General features: G+C 46.0%; 1 non-coding gene across 1 annotated transcript; it reads right to left on the bottom strand.

The window, feature by feature from the left end:
- Positions 1-9,456: 9,456 nt before the first annotated feature.
- On the bottom strand, positions 9,457-9,530 carry TRNAT-CGU (transfer RNA threonine (anticodon CGU)). Its single transcript has one exon. It is a non-coding gene; the product is annotated as a tRNA-Thr (tRNA).
- Positions 9,531-17,711: the final 8,181 nt, after the last annotated feature.

Raw genomic sequence — 17,711 nt, forward strand, 5'->3', positions numbered from 1 at the left:
TCCACAAATAGTACACACACAATATTTTGAAGATCTCAAGTGGCAGAAATAAAGACCACATATCTCTTGTCATTTAAGGCTTAAGACTCAACTAAAGTGCCTTAAGCCTTTATCAGTGTACCTCGTTGGAGTTTGAGAAGCCTGGCTGTAGGGGTGAGGCGCTGAACGCCAGGTGAGGGGATTGTGAGGGGGCACTGGTAGGGTGTCAGGTGGCACTGGTAGGGTGCCTGGTGGCACTGGTAGGGTGTCAGGTGGCACTGGTAGGGTGCCTGGTGGCACTGGTAGGGTGTCAGGTGGCACTGGTAGGGTGTCTGGTGGCACTGGTAGGGTGTCAGGTGGCACTGGTAGGGTGTCTGGTGGCACTGGTAGGGTGTCAGGTGGCACTGGTAGGGTGTCTGGTGGCACTGGTAGGGTGTCAGGTGGCACTGGTAGGGTGCCTGGTGGCACTGGTAGGGTGTCAGGTGGCACTGGCAGGGTGCCTGGTGGCACTGGTAGGGTGCCTGGTGGCACTGGTAGGGTGCCTGGTGGCACTGGTAGGGTGTCTGGTGGCACTCGTAGGGTGTCTGGTGGCACTGGTAGGGTGTCTGGTGGCACTGGTAGGGTGCCTGGTGGCACTGGTAGGGTGCCTGGTGGCACTGGTAGGCTGCCTGGTGGCACTGGTAGGGTGCCTGGTGGCACTGGTAGGGTGCCTGGTGGCACTGGTAGGGTGCCTGGTGGCACTGGCGGGGTGAGCGTAAGCGAGCTGGCAGAACGAGAGGAAAGAACAGTCTTTGGAACAGCTTATTTCACTGAAAATAACATTCGGATGTCAATAGCGAGTTACAGTAAACAACGGAGAGACAGAACATCATCGAGACGGGAGAGAACCCTCTTCATATAGAAGGTCTTAACACAACCCATCTGCCCGGGCCACTTGTTCTGGTCGGTACAACGTTTTCTTGCACAACCGGGGTTCGATCCCCGATGGTCCAAGTGGTTTTGGGGTGGGCATCGTTCCTTTCCTCCGTCCTATCCCAGCTCCTATTCTCTCCTCGTATATCCCTTCCAAGTGCTATATAGTCACACTGGCTTAGCTTACCCCTCATCTGCGTTATAATTCACAATAAAGCTGAATTCAGCTTAGTACAGCTTCCTTTGTTGGATTATTCATTATTGTCGCAGAACGAAGTGTCCATGTAGCACGGGCTATGGTGAGCCCGGAACTTTCAAATTACGGTTCTTAAATAGGTTCGTGAAGCCGAAGGAGATTGGGTGGGTATGGTGTGGGGGAGATGGGGGAGGGTGATGGTTGGGAAAAGTTGTTGGGGGGGACACGATGGTGGTGGAGGAGGTTGATGGGGGAAATAGCGGTGGTGGTGGTGGGGGGGGGGAAGGAGGTTAATGGGTGAGATGACTGTCTGGGGGTTGTTGATGGCTTTACTCAAGGAATACAAATGTGTGAAGCAAAGACTACTTGATCATAGCCAGCTGAGTGCTGGGAACTGCTGAGGAGAGGGAGGGAGGGTCGTCTGCTTGACAGGAGAAGGGCAATTAGCCTACACAAAGCCCCCCTTACACAGGAGGGGGAAATGTGATCATCCTCGTGGTGTTGTGTGTTGGTGCTGACAGAGAATTTTACCAGTGGGAGAAAGCCAGGATGCTTCTTACTCACACTCTTCTTCTGATGGGCACTGATGCACGATGCCTTCTGCTGGGCATTTGAAGCCACTTCAAAAATATTTGAGTGGGTAAAGGACGGTTATTTCCGTTAAAACCCAATGACAAACGTAAATTTGAAAATTTGAGACGTTGGATGCATGAGACTCGGAGTAGTGTTCGTTATAGGGGGAATTGTGTTCGTTGTAGGGGAATTGTGTTCGTTGTAGGGGGGTTGTGTTCGTTGTAGGGGGATTGTGTTCGTTGTAGGAGGATTGTGTTCGTTGTAGGGGGAATTGTGTTTGTTGTAGGGGGAATTGTGTTCGTTGTAGTGGGATTATGTTCGTTGTAGGGGGGATTGTGTTCGTTGTAGGGGGAATTGTGTTTGTTGTAGGGGGAATTGTGTTCGTTGTAGGGGGGATTGTGTTCGTTGTAAGGGATTGTGTTCGTTGTAGGGGGGATTGTGTTCGTTGTAGGGGGGATTGTGTTCATTGTAGGGGATTGTGATCGTTGTAGGGGGAGGGAATGTGTGGTGGTTGAAGAGGAGAGCCCGTGGGATTGCCGTAGTTGAGTGACAGTGTTCAAGACAGAGACCAGAGGTGAGTCACACTTTCCTATTTTGGTTCAAAGTTCAAAGGCGACAAAAGATTTATTTCGGCGCCACAGAAGCAAGTCAACCTGCACAAATATAAGCCTAACACACACACACACACACACACACACACACACACACACACACACACACACACACACACACACACACACACACACACACACACACACACACACACACACACACACACACGCACACACACACACACACACACACACACACACACACACACACACACACACACACACACACACACACACATCCTCGGCAGAGGTGGAAACAAATGGGAAAAGTTTCTTTCACCCCTGATGCTGCTGTTCACCTAGCAGTAAATAGGTACCTGGGCGTTTGACAGCTGTTACGGGCTGCTTCCTGTGTGGGGGGGGGGGGGGAGGGGGAATCAGTTTTTTTTTTATTTATTTTTATTATTATTATTATTATTATTATTTTCTACCACAGACGTGGCCACACATTTACAATGCTAACCAGCATATATACATTTTCTTCTGTCCTCCATGGACAGGGTTAGAGAAGTGTTAAACACATAGTTCAAGGGTTTATTGAACACTCAACCACAGAAGGTGAATCGGTGCTTTTAAAATGCTAAGCTAACCTACATACGTAAATACATAGATACACAGATTTACGTATGCCCTACATAAAGTGTTTGATATGTCTTTTACATATCAAAAATGTAAAAAATGTGTCATTAATGTACATTCACAAAGGTGAAATGTAATTCTGATCAGCTTCCATATATACTTTATACCCATACATATACATACACACACACATATACATACATATATACACACACATGCATTCACATACATTTGTCTCATTTACTCTGACAGGGTGAGATAGCTGATAAAGAAACTAGTGTGCAATTAAGCACTTAATCACTGAAGGTGATTAAGTGCTTAAGGTGCCCCCATACCCCCCCCCCCCATACCCTCCCTTCCTTACCCTCCCTTCCTTACCCCCCCATCCCCTTCCATACCCTCCCAAGCCCGGCCTGCATCTCTCTCCCACCTTCTTCTGAGCACATTAATCTCCCGGACTGCACCGCTCTCTCCTGATTTCTCTTAAGTGCCACGCCCTCTCCCCTGACTTCCTTAGGCGCCACGCCCTCTCCCCTGACTTCCTTAGGCGCCACGCCCTCTCCCCTGACTTCCTTAGGCGCCACGCCCTCTCTCCTGACTTCCTTAGGTGCCACGCCCTCTCTCCTGACTTCCTTAGGCGCCACGCCCTCTCTCCTGACTTCCTTAGGCGCCACGCCCTCTCTCTTGACTTCCTTAGGCGCCACGCCCTCTCCCCTGACTTCCTTAGGCGCCACGCCCTCTCTCTTGACTTCCTTAGGCGCCACGCCCTCTCTCCTGACTTCCTTCGGCGCCACGCCCTCTCCCCTGATTTCCTTAGGCGCCACGCCCTCTCCACTGACTTCCTTAGGCGCCACGCCTTCTCCTCTGACTTCCTTAGGCGCCACGCCCTCTCTCCTGACTTCCTTAGGCGCCACGCCCTCTCCCCTGATTTCCTTAGGCGCCACGCCCTCTCCCCTGATTTCCTTAGGTGCCACGCCCTCTCTCCTGATTTCCTTAGGCGCCACGCCCTCTCTCCTGACTTCCCTCGGATGCCACGTCCACCCTGCTGACCTCTTTGGATGCCAACCCTTCTCCGCTGACCTCAGTAGGGTGCCACGCCCTTTGTTGACCTCCTGGGTGCTGCCATTCGCTTTTGTTTCGTCTCCCTCGCTCCCTTTCTCTCTAGTCCAGCTTTGAGAACAACCTGTTGCCCCTCCAGGTACCTCCCCCTCCCATCCCCCAGGTACCTACCCCCCCCCCATCCTACCTCTTCCATATCCCCCCCCCCCCTGACTACCCCCCGGTACCCCCCCCCCCTCCCATCCCTGCCTCGTTGGTACCACCAAATACCCCAAACTTCGTCAGGAAGATGACGGCCAGGCCGGTACACTACATTATCTTAGATTTTCAAAAAATATATATTTTATGCTGTCACTTGTGACAGATGAGATAAAATGTGATGATTGAGAAGACACTGAACTGAGTTAGGGGAGCACCTGACGGACGTAAAACAAAGGGTCACAGTCAGAGAGGTGTCGAATTGGTGGGATGTTGTTAGTGTGGGGTCTCCCTAAATGTTTGGACCTTTGGTGTTGTGTTCATGAGGAATGTTAACACCGAGCATTGCGGGAAACTGTAGGAAGACCTTGGTAAACTCCACGAGTAGACAGGCAGATGGCTGTTCGAGTTTGACCCCCAACAAGAGCAAGGTAATGAAGGTGGGGAAAGAGATATATGAGGTCAGAAAGAATCTACACCGTAGAGGAAATACATCTACAGCAATCAAAGAAAAATTACAAGATTGAGGAATACGCTGTATACAATTGTAGCGATAACACCGGCATGATATCGGTGTGTGACACAAGATATCACAACGGGGACTTACATTAGAGTCACTGCTCAACCATGCAGCTGTGTAAGAAAACGGAAAAGCTAAGATCCGAACTGACAGCTGTATGGGGACAGGAGATCTTAGTGCCACAAGGAATCTACCTGTCCACAACTATTTTTTTTGTATCATGCTCATATCTCACCTGTTTTCCAAAAAATAGAAAAAGGCATAAAATATGAGGACGACATTACTTCCATCGCTCGTTAATCACGCCAATAAAACTCGGTGACAATAGAATTCATAAACAATTTTGTACAAAATGTGAGAATGTTACCAAATAACCAAAAGTCCCAAATAATATACATGCCATTATGTGCCTCTGTAGCCCTTTCCACTACCGCCCACGGGATGGGTATGGGGTGCATAATAAATGAACTAAACTAAAACTGCTTGAAAGAAGCCAGAGACAAGCGCATCATTCAACAGAAAGAATGCAGGAAGGCTGTTGGACTCAGCATTCTCATTAATGATAAAATAACGGAAGCCCAAAAGAGAGCTACCTTGAGGTTACCTGGAGGTGCTTCCGGGGCTTAGCGTCCCCGCGGCCCGGTCGTCGACCAGGCCTCCTGGTTGCCGGACTGATCAACCAGGCTGTTGGACGCGGCTGCTCGCAGCCTGACGTAGGAGTCACAGCCTGGTTGATCAAGCTGGAGGCATTGTGAGAAAATATTGCGTCATCCACGAAAGTACAATTAGACGCTGTACGTATTAAATGACTTTGCAAGAATGTATCACTTATTGGTTATGAAAGTATATATATATATATATATATATATATATATATATATATATATATATATATATATATATATACAAAGAAAGGTCCATGTCCGCCTGAATCTCCACAGCCACCACAAACATGAACAAACTGAACCATAAAACAAGGTTCAGACTACGGGCTCGCCATAGCCCGTGCTACTTTGAACTTTTTGTTCCAAGTAGCGAATCTTAAACAACAACAAAATAAGGCATGTAAGGAAAGCCGCAAAACACCCATAAGCTTCAGGAATCACTGAACACACAACCACCGGACAACAGACCTCAACAGGAGACCAACAGGATGGTCGAACAGGGGCCAACAGGATGGTCGAACAGAGGCCAACAGGATGGTCGAACAGGGGCCAACAGGATGGTCGAACAGAGGCCAACAGGATGGTCGAACAGGGGCCAACAGGATGGTCGAACAGAGGCCAACAGGATGGTCGAACAGGGGCCAACAGGATGGTCGAACATGGGCCAACAGGATGGTTTAACAGGAGCCAACAGGATGGTCGAACAGGGGCCAACAGGATGGTCGAACAGAGGCCAACAGGATGGTCGAACAGAGGCCAACAGGATGGTCGAACAGGGGCCAACAGGATGGTTTAACAGGAGCCAACAGGATGGTCGAACAGGGGCCAACAGGATGGTCTAACAGGAGCCAACAGGATGGTCGAACAGGGGCTAACAGAATGGTCTAACAGGAGCCAACAGGATGGTCGAACAGGGGCCAACAGAATGGTCGAACACCGTGGAAATGTTAGAAGACCCACTACTAGAAAGATTACTCCAAGATGAGACGCTCCGCTCCCACAGACTGGGGCCCAGGAGCAACCACTCCAACTCTAACTCCATGGCAACTCTACTCCATGGCAACTCTACTCTATGGCAACCAAGACCCACAATACATAATTCCTAAATGATGATGCAGACCAGAAAAAAACTTCTATATGATCAAAATATCTACACATGCAGGCATATACATAAACATAAGAGTGTGTATGTGTGCTCTCACACATATATATACATATTTATACATGGGCATCCATATATGTTAAAATTACATATGCATGATTTTGTTACAAATTCAACAGCGTCGTGGTAAAGAGAGCAAGCTTAGCTTAGATAGATATCTATCTATCACATCTACTGACACATCTATCGTGTTAGAGTCAGCCCGTCTTTCATAACTCACGAAATTTTCCTGAAATTTGCGGCACATTTAAGGACAAATTTGCCGCCACAGCGACGGTACTGGCCAACGTCACTCATCCTGTGAGTGAACATACCGTCACGGTGACAGTATTGAGTAGCGTCACTCATCCTTGTGAGTGAACATCCCGTCACGGTGACAGTATTGGGCAGCGTCACTCATCCTGTGAGTGGACACACCGTCATAGTGACAGTATTGGGCAGCGCCACTCATGCTGTGAGTGGACACACCGTCATAGTGACAGTATAGGGCAGCGCCACTCATCCTGTGAGTGGACACACCGCCATAGTGACAGTATTGGGCAGCGCCACTCATCCTGTGAGTGGACACACCGCCATAGCAGCATGTACAACACTCCCCAATAGGAAGAAAACCCGCTGGGTTGTTCATCCTGTCACTTGTACCCAGACACACCTGGGACTTGCTTAACTGTCATGGGTTCTCTGGCAGGTTAGGAGAAGGAGAGGGGCACCTTAGTACGTCAGTTTCTTGACGTTGGGGAAAGCTAGAAAGGACGGGCGAATGTGTATTTTGTGTTCAAAATGTGTTCAGTCGTGTTTATTTTCAGCTGAAGCTACATTTTACGCAATGTACAGATTCACTGAGGTACAGATTCAAAGCACAGATTCACTGAGGTACAGATTCAAAGCACAGATTCACTGAGGTACAGATTCAAAGCACAGATTCACTGAGGTACAGATTCAACGCACAGATTCACTGAGATGGTCGTCATATTTCTTTTACCTTGTATCGGTGCTGTTGCATGCCGACTCCTCTGAATGGTAAGTAGAAGAGACTTGTTGATGAAGCACTGACTCTCTCAAGAGTCCTGCAGCATCCTCGCCAATCTTGACACATCTGCTCGTTCATTCCCACAGATTGTAACAACGGGGGAATCCTCTGAAACGTGATTATTTCCCCTGATTGGTGAAGATTTTCACACGTCTCATAATTTCAGCGACTGTCCCCCTCCCTCTGTTTTCTGCTTGTCTAGGGCTTTGTAGTGGTAAATAGGTACCTGGGAGTTAGACAGCTGCTACGAGCTGCTTCCTGGGCGGGGGGGTGTAACGAGGCCTGGTCGAGGACCGGGCCGCGGGGACGCTATGCTCCGAAATTATCTCAGGATAACCTTAAGATAGTGTAGCTTTCAGGTATTGACCAGGGGCCAGATTCACGAAAGCACTTACGCAAACACCTACGAACCTGTACATCTTTTCTCAATCTTTGGCGGCTTTGTTTACAATTATTTTGCCCGAAACGCTCCGCGTGCTAGTGGCTTTACAAGACTGTAATTATCATATTTGTATCCTCACATTCCTTATGTACATTCTTGTATATGCATAAATAAATAAATAAATAAATTATTAAACAGTTAATGAGCTCCGAAGCACCAGGAGGCTGTTTATAACAACTACAACAGTTGAATGGCAAGTTTTCATGCTTGTAAACTGTTTAATAAATTTGCGTAATTTGCGTGTTTGCGTAAGTGCTTTCGTGAATCTGGCCCCAGATCCCTGTCTGCTCCCCTTTTTATCTTAAGGTCGTCGGTGGAGGTGGGCTAGTTCCACACCCCTTCCCCCACCTGCCCCCCCACCTGCCCCCCACCTGCCCCATATACAACAGGGCCTCGCCCACTCGCTCGCTTCACTACCACCTTGCTGCCCACGGCATATTTTCCCCCATTACCCACCAGGCGTCGCTCCTGAACAAATAAAGCCAAAACTAATCAAAATAAACGAACCCGAATCTGGCTGGTGAATCGAGCTAATCAGTCAGACTGGAAATCAGGCGGTTGGGTAGTTGGGTAGTTAGCGAGTATCGAGGGATGGGTGATGTGGGGTGGGAGGGAGGGAGGGTTAGAGAGAGAGAGGCGAGCAAATTAGTAATTGAGAAAACATAGACGGACGGGGATTAAATTTCTGATCGCAAGTCGGCCGACTGTAAGGCAGCCTTGTCAGTGAGGCGGCTTGGCGCTCTCTTGCCCCCGCCCCGTTGAGATGTGTACCGGGCGAACAGTCTGCCTCTGTCTGCTCGGCCGGCGACGTGACCACCGAGCAGGGAGAGAACCGCGCCATGCACGGAGAAAGGGAGAAATTCCTAGGGAGGAGGATCGAGGCAGACGGAGAAAGAGGGAAATTCCTAGGGAAGAAGCAGATGGTGCAGGGAGATAGGAAGGGGGGAAATACATGGCGTAGGGAGAAATTCCAAGGGAGATGCAAGGGGAAAAAGGGAGATATTTCTAGGGGAGGGAGCAGAGGCCTGTGAGGTAGGGAAAGAGACCGAGCAGAAAGAAGATCCCGGGAAAGAGGGGGAAACACGGAGATAGATTGGAGAAGTGGAAGCTCGGGTAGAGGAGAGAGGGATAAGAGAGAGAGTGTGGCGAAGGGGGGAGAAAGCGAACGAGTGAGGAAAGAAAAGAGGAAGAATGAGACAGCGGTGGGAAACTGAAGATGAAAAAGAGGAGGTAGGAGAGGAACCAGGAAAATGAACGGGTGGGAAGGGAGAACAAAGGAAAGATAGGAAGAATAGACAGGATGAGAGAGAGAGAGTGTATTCACCTAGTTGTATTCACCTAGTTGTGTTTGCCGGGGTTGAGCTCTGCTCTTTCGGCCCGCCTCTCAACTGTCAATCAATCAACTGTTACTAACTACTAACTTCTTTTTTCACACACGCCCACCCCCCAAGGAAGCCGCCCGTAACAGCTGTCTAACTCCCAGGTACCAATTTACTGGCATCAGGGTGAAATAATCTCTGCACATTGTTTCTTGCCGGCGCCGGGAATCGAACCCGGGCCACGGGATTACGAGTCCCGTGCTCTGTCCACTCAGCTACCAGCGACTCATATATGTGTGTGTATTCACCTATTAGTGCTTTCGGGGGTTGAGCTCTGCTCTTTTGGCCCGCCTCTCAACTGTCAATCAACTGTTACTAACTACTAACTATTTTTTCACACACACACACACACACAAATCTATATTTGTAGATAACCACCTACAAACTTATCAGGGGAATTGACAGGGTGGACAAAGACAGACTCTTTAGCACGGGTGGAACACGCACAAGGGGACACAGGTGGAAACTGAGTACCCAGATGAGCCACAGAGACATTAAAAACAATTTTGTCAGTGTCAGAGTAATTAATAAATGGAATGCATCAAGTAGTGATGTGGTGGAAGCTGACTCCATACACAGTTTCAAAAGCAGATATGATAGAGCCTAGTAGGCTCAGGAATCTGTACACCAGTTGACTGACGGTTGAGAGGCGGGACCAAAGAGCCAGCGCTCAACCCCCGCAAGGACAACTAGGTGATTAAACACACACTCGGGGCAACACTCATCTAACCCCCACAGATCGGTAAACAAACCAGACCTAAATAGCAGCAATAATGCCGGTTCCCTCCTCATAACATGAGCCATTCGCTACAATCCCACCAACTGGCGGGTCGTACGAGCTGCACTGCGCCCTCCGCTATGTCTAGATGATATCACAGGGCTTGTACGAGTACAGACGAGCAATCTTAACAACACACACAATGGTACAGGCGGCCGTAACCTGACCTGTCAGTCCTTATATACTAAGCAGCAAGGGTCCTCCTCCGTCTTGCAAGCACTTGTGACTGCGGCTAATAGTGCGTGCGTGTGTGTGTGTGTGTGTGTGTGTGTGTGTGTGTGTGTGTGTGTGTGTGTGTGTGTGTGTGTGTGTGTGTGTGTGTGTGTGTCTCTCTCTCTCTCTCTCTCTCTCTCTCTCTCTCTCTCTCTCTCTCTCTCTCTCTCTCTCTCTCTCTCTCTCTCTCTCTCTCTCTCTCTCTCTCTCTCTCTCTCTCTCTCTCTCTCGGGTGTCTTCTGCCACCATACTGGTGTGCTGGTGGTGTAGTGAAGGTATTAACGGTGTGGTGAAGGTTTTAACAGTGCAGTGTTGCCAGATTGGGACCCAAATATCACAGGAAAAAGGTTATCATGTATAACCAAACTCAATTACGGGCTCACCATAGCCCGTGCTACATGGACACTTCGTCCTGAGTAGCTGAATCTTTAACAACAACAACCAGATTGGGCTACAAATAGCGAATTGGGCTACTTTTGAGAGCCCCGCGCTCCCAAATGTTTAATTTCGCTACTTGCTACTTTCTTGGGCTAATTTAAAAGCAAGATGTGCTAATTTGGGTTATTAATGTTAAGAATGTACGATTGCGAGTTACATGAAAGTAACTAAGCTTTAAATAATTGTAATTAATAATAATTGTGAATATTAATTATTACTAAATAATATTATTTAATAAATTAGTCTCAATTCAATGCAGAGTTTTCTTCCAAGCACAGAAACTTGTAAATATAAATACAAGATAATAGATAGATCGATAAATAAATAGACAACTTTCAAGTATTGCACCAAGTAATGGCGAGAGGAAAAAACTAGACAGTATACATTACCTTTGAAATTAATAATGGATGAATGGTAATAAATTGGTGTATGTTTGTATGTATACCACACAAAGTCCATTTAATGGCAGAATTTAGCCATTTTGTGTAAAAACTTTTATATCTCATATTATTAATTATAACAGTAATCGAAAAAAGTCATAGTTTGTATATACAAGAAATGAAACAGAGCCATGAGCTAGAGCGATGTGCTGAGTCCATAAGGAGGCCGAGCTTCCAGAAATACCTTCCTGTGATTGGCTGTTGCGGGGAATACCAACACTCTTTTATGAATAAAATTTAAACTAAGAAATAGGTCCTTGTGCACAGCAACAAGGTTGTTGTGAAAAAGAACAACAATTTCTGTTTTGCACCCGACAGAAATCTCCATCTAACTGAATAATTTACTGGAATAAGAGGGCAGAGCAGCGTATCATTATTTGTGTCAAGGCAACCCCCAATAATGACGTCACAAGTTAGGTAGCCATGCAGCCCATTTTTATATAACATCTGTTATATCCTGCCATATTTAATTATCACTTTATTAACACTTTAAATAATTAACACTTCACTTTCTTGGGTAAATTAAAGCTAATGCAGAATTCCATAAGCAGGACTGGTGGGCTGAACTAAGATGATTTACTAAGTGGATGGCACCTATAGCTGATCCCTTCCTGTGATTGGCTGTTGCGGGGAATGCCAACGCTTATATGAATAAAATGCAAAATAAGAAATACGTCCTGTTGCTCAATAACCTTGTTGTTGTACAAAAGAACAACAATTTCTGTTTTATACAAGACAGAAATTTCCGTCTAACTGAATAATGTAGACCAATAAGAGGGCGGAGGCATTGTATCCCCGATATTATTTACGTGAGGCAACTCCCACTGATGACGTCACAAGTTAGGTAGCCAGCCCATGTTTCTGTAACACCCGTTACATCCTGCAGTATTTAATTATCACTATATTAATACTTATAAATACTTAACATTTCACTTTTAAGGTAGATTAAAGTTGAAGCAGAATGTCATAAGCAAGGATGGTGTGCTGAATAAAGATGATTTATTAAGTGGATGGAGCCTTTAGCTGATCCCTTCCTGTGATTGGCTGTTGTGTGAATGTCAACAAAGAATATCTACCAATGATATGCCATTTATTATGCACCCCATACCATCTGTGGGCGGAGCTTGGAACCTCCTACCCGAGCACAACAACCCGCCTTATGGGTTGCTGTTTGGCTATTTATAGTGCGTTGGAAAAAAAAGAGATGGCGCTAGTAGTATTTTGTTGGATGATTTGTTATAAGTGTAATTTGATGTCAACAGATGGCGTAAGCTGTATCTTATGGCCACTGTTGACCAGCCAGTTGATAGTGTTCTCTTCTGCCAACAGATGGCATCAGCTGTGTTATTATTACTTCCGAATTCCCTTTAAACACTGATCTACAAATCCCTTGGCTTATGATAAGGTTTTATACCAATTATGATAAGTATTAGATAACTGGAGTTCCGCAATTACTTTTATTTATCAACTGTTGAGGATATCATCATATAACGTTTGGTTAGGACGTACTGCTCTCGATTGATGAAGATTAAGCCACCCAAGAGGTGGCACGGACATGAATAGCCCGTTAATACTGCTCTCGTAATATTATTCAGGGGGGTGGGGGAACTATCAAGTGAAAGCGCCAAGCCATTACGACTATTTAGCACTCGGAAGGGATCAGGATACGGATTTGGGATGGAACGGGGGAAAGGAATGGTGCCCAACCTCTTGGGCGGTCGGGGATTGAACGCGGACCTGTAGGAAACGAGACCGTCGCTCTACCGTTCAGCCCAAGTGGTTAAGCGTAGTATTATTAAAACAACAATTTATACGTATAATAACAGCATTTCACACTAAAAATACTTGGATATATTGAAATTTGGTAGTGAATTCCAATCTAGGAATCTCCTATGACTAAACTGTACTTTTTAATCATTTTTATGTACTTACTACTTATTATTAAATTATTAAGTACTTTCTATAATAATTAAATAAATTATTTTATTTAATATTTAAATTAAATGATAAAATAATAGGTAATAATAAATCATTGTTTAGGGGGACAGGCAGCCAGTGTATATATACATGTTAGGCTTATACCAAGGTCCCACAAAGGTGCCAAATTAAAGACTGGGTGCTGCCGGGGCGGGCCCAAGGGCTGCTGCCGGGGCGGGCCCAAGGGCTGCTGCCGGGGCGGGCCCAAGGGCTGCTGCCGGGGCGGGCCCAAGGGCTGCTGCCGGGGCGGGCCCAAGGGCTGCTGCCGGGGCGGGCCCAAGGGCTGCTGCCGGGGCGGGCCCAAGGGCTGCTGCCGGGGCGGGCCCAAGGGCTGCTGCCGGGGCGGGCCCAAGGGCTGCTGCCGGGGCGGGCCCAAGGGCTGCTGGCGGCCCTGGCCAGGCTGAACTTCCGCGCCCTTATAATCACCATTGTTTAATAATCTTCACAGGGAGAAACAACTGTAAATATAGGAATAGTTTATTACAACATACACGGTAAAGAAAACAGCTCGGAAACTAAGGAAATAAAGCTGCCGAAAAAACATTAAAGTCCACTTCAAGTTCAAGTATGTTTATTGAGACAATAAAAAAATACATCTCAAAGGAATAGAGTAGCTTAGGCTATTTCTACCCCCGCCCCCCTCTACTTCAAGTCCCTCAAGGGGCGCACAAATTCAGTGAGTACAAATACACAAATCACAGTACAAGAATCCCATTTAACATAGCAGGTTAAAATAGGAAGCACAGCATATAAGTGTTACATTAAGTGAGTTACAAGTTACAAGGGAACAAGTGAGAAGGCGGTGGAGGCCAAAACCGGAATTGCACACTGATTTTAATGCAGATATGTCGTGATTATCATAATATTAAGATGTTAAGGCACGAAAACCTTTTTATTCGTTAAATTGTATAAGGCAATTAAAAGAACCTAACTCACAGCCCCTCTGTTCAAGTCCCTCAACATGCTAAACATATACTCACTCTACACATTCTCGTGTGCTATCTACATGTACACAACCCTTGCTCCTAAATGCTAATCTTGATCTGAAACTTTTCCTTGATAGGTGTAATAGAACCCATGAGTACCACACTAGAAATAAATATCTATTTGATATCCCCAGAGTCAGGCTAAATCTGTGTAAACACTCCATGCAAGTTAGAGGGCCCCAGTCTTTGGCACTCACTCCCTGATGAATTAAACAATTGTCCAATCTCTGCGCTTGAGGTCATCTTGAGATGATTTCGGGGCTTTAGTGTCCCCGCGGCCCGGTCCTCGACCAGGTCTCCACCCCCAGGAAGCAGCCCGTGACAGTTTGACTAACACCCAGGTACCTATTTTATTGCTAGGTAACAGGGTCATAGGGTGAAAGAAACTCTGCCCATTGTTTCTTGCCGGCGCCCAGTATCGAACCCGGGACCACAGGATCACAAGTGCAGTGTGCTGTCCGCTCGGCCGACCGGCTCCCGTGGTGAAGGTATTAACGGTGTGGTGAAGGTATTAACGGTGTAGTGAAGGTATTAACGGTGTGGTGACGGTATTAACGGTGTGGTGACGGTATTAACGGTGTGGTGACGGTATTAACGGTGTGGTGACGGTATTAACGGTGTGGTGAAGGTATTAACGGTGTAGTGAAGGTATTAACGGTGTGGTGACGGTATTAACGGTGTGGTGACGGTATTAACGGTGTGGTGACGGTATTAACGGTGTGGTGACGGTATTAACGGTGTGGTGACGGTATTAACGGTGTGGTGAAGGTATTAACGGTGTGGTGAAGGTATTAACGGTGTGGTGACGGTATTAACGGTGTGGTGAAGGTATTAACGGTGTGGTGACGGTATTAACGGTGTGGTGAAGGTATTAACGGTGTGGTGAAGGTATTAACGGTGTGGTGAAGGTATTAACGGTGTGGCGAAGATAGTAACGGTGAGGCGTTGACGTCTAAGGGTGTGGCGCGGAGCTAAGCATTAAGATGCCGTGGGTCCTCACAGGGGTAATTTATCAGCCAATTAGCCGCCACCTTGGAAATCCCCGAGGTTGTTTAGGGCCCGAGAGAGGTAATTGGGCAGGAGCGGACGACCCCAAAGTGGGTAGGCTCCTCCGGGCCCCACTTGGACGAGTGGTCGACCCAAAGTGGCCTCCATCAGGCTCCACGTGGACGAGTGGACGGCCCCAAAGTGGGCTTCACTTGGCCCCATGTGGACGAGTGGTCGACCCAAAGTGGCCTCCATCAGGCTCCACGTGGACGAATGGTCGACCCAAAGTGGCCTCCATCAGGCTCCACGTGGACGAGTGGACGGCCCCAAAGTGGGCTTCACTTGGCCCCATGTGGACGATAGGGACCAATTCCTGACTCCAGGGTTCGACCCCCAAGCTTGGCTACACTGCTCACTAATATCAAAAGTAGCGGCTTTGCTATTTTTTTAATACATGTTTCCGGTCGGCTGAGCGGACAGCACGCTGGACTTGTGATCCTGTGGTCCTGGGTTCGATCCCAGGTGCCGGCGAGAAACAATGGGCGGAGTTTCTTTCACCATATGCCCCTGTTACCTAGCAGTAAAATAGGTACCTGGGTGTTAGTCAGTTGTCACGGGCTGCTTCCTGGGGGTGGAGGCCTGGTCAAGGACCGGGCCGCGGGGGACACTAAAGCCCCGAAATCATCTCAAGATATGATTACTCAATCGTTACGAGGATTAAGAATCAGTATTATTCTCCAAAATACATTTGGATATTTGGGACAAGATTTTACTAATACTTTCTAAATTTTGAGTCTTCAGAGATTGAAATTGAAATTGAAAATTGAAATAAGTTTATTGAGGTAAAATACACACAAAGGGATGAGGTAGCTCAAGCTATTCTCACCCCGTTCAGTACATCGTGTTAATACATACATATACACAATAGAAAGTTGTTTTCACATATCCACACATTAAAACATTGATTGTAACCATGATATATATGTGCTTCAGCCTACAGTTTAGACCTATTGTCTTATGTATGACCCTCTGTCCTGCGTGACAGTGAATACCAGCATTAACCTCAATTTAATAAGACTATCAAAATCCTCAGATTAGGCAAAATTGTAATTAATTTTGTCAATAAAGATGTTAATAATAAATACATAGACACACATCACAAACAATAAACATATTACCAAACATTCTGAGAGATAAACATACACATTTCCCGTCTTCAGGGATGGACTCATAATACATCAAGGGTACCTACCTTGAGGCTACCTTGAGGTGCTTCCGGGGCTTAGTGTCCCCGCGGCCCGGTCGTCGACCAGGCCTCCTGGGTATGTACAAGGGTCAGAAGCATTGTACATATATAATCACTTCCCTCAGTACCATATTGTGTCAGAAAGTTTTGCAAACACAGCACAAAATCGGAACTTATCAGTGAATCATTAACTTAGCAGTGAATCATTAACTTAGCAGTGAATCATTAACTTTAGCAGTGAATCATTAACTTTAGCAGTGAACTATTCACTTAGCAGTGAATCATTAACTTTAGCAGTGAATCATTAACTTTAGCAGTGAATCATTAACTTTAGCAGTGAATCATTAACTTAGCAGTGAATCATTAACTTTAGCAGTGAATCATTAACTTTAGCAGTGAATCATTAACTTAGCAGTGAATCATTAACTTTAGCAGTGAATCATTAACTTAGCAGTGAATCATTAACTTAGCAGTGAATCATTAACTTTAGCAATGAATCATTAACTTTAGCAGTGAATCATTAACTTTAGCAGTGAATCATTAACTTTAGCAGTGAATCATTAACTTAGCAGTGAATCATTAACTTTAGCAGTGAATCATTAACTTTAGCAGCGAATCATTAACTTTAGCAGCGAATCATTAACTTTAGCAGTGAATCATTAACTTTAGCAGTGAATCATTAACTTAGCAGTGAATCATTAACTTTAGCAGTGAATCATTAACTTTAGCAGCGAATCATTAACTTTAGCAGCGAATCATTAACTTTAGCAGTGAATCATTAACTTAGCAGTGAATCATTAACTTTAGCAGCGAATCATTAACTTTAGCAGCGAATCATTAACTTTAGCAGTGAATCATTAACTTAGCAGTGAATCATTAACTTTAGCAGTGCATCATTAACTTTAGCAGTGAATCATTAACTTAGCAGTGAATCATTAACTTTAGCAGTGAATCATTAACTTAGCAGTGAATCATTAACTTAGCAGTGAATCATTAACTTATCAGTGAATCATTAACCTTAGCAGTGAATCATTAACTTTAGCAGTGAATCATTAACTTATCAGTGAATCATTAACTTATCAGTGAATCATCAACTTAGCAGTGAATCATTAACTTAGCAGTGAATCATTAACTTTAGCAGTGAATCATTAACTTAGCAGTGAATCATTAACTTATCAGTGAATCATTAACTTATCAGTGAATCATGTACTGGTTATGGTCCTGTCTAAACAAGGTCATTAGAGAGAACCAATTGCCTTGGAATTTCTGACGGGAGGCGAAATAATAACGAGGACTTACAATGGTTCAAAGTTCGACTATATTGTTCACATGTTCAACGTT

Source organism: Procambarus clarkii, chromosome 41 (genome assembly GCF_040958095.1).
Source record: "Procambarus clarkii isolate CNS0578487 chromosome 41, FALCON_Pclarkii_2.0, whole genome shotgun sequence".
In the NCBI taxonomy this organism is placed as follows: domain Eukaryota; kingdom Metazoa; phylum Arthropoda; class Malacostraca; order Decapoda; family Cambaridae; genus Procambarus; species Procambarus clarkii.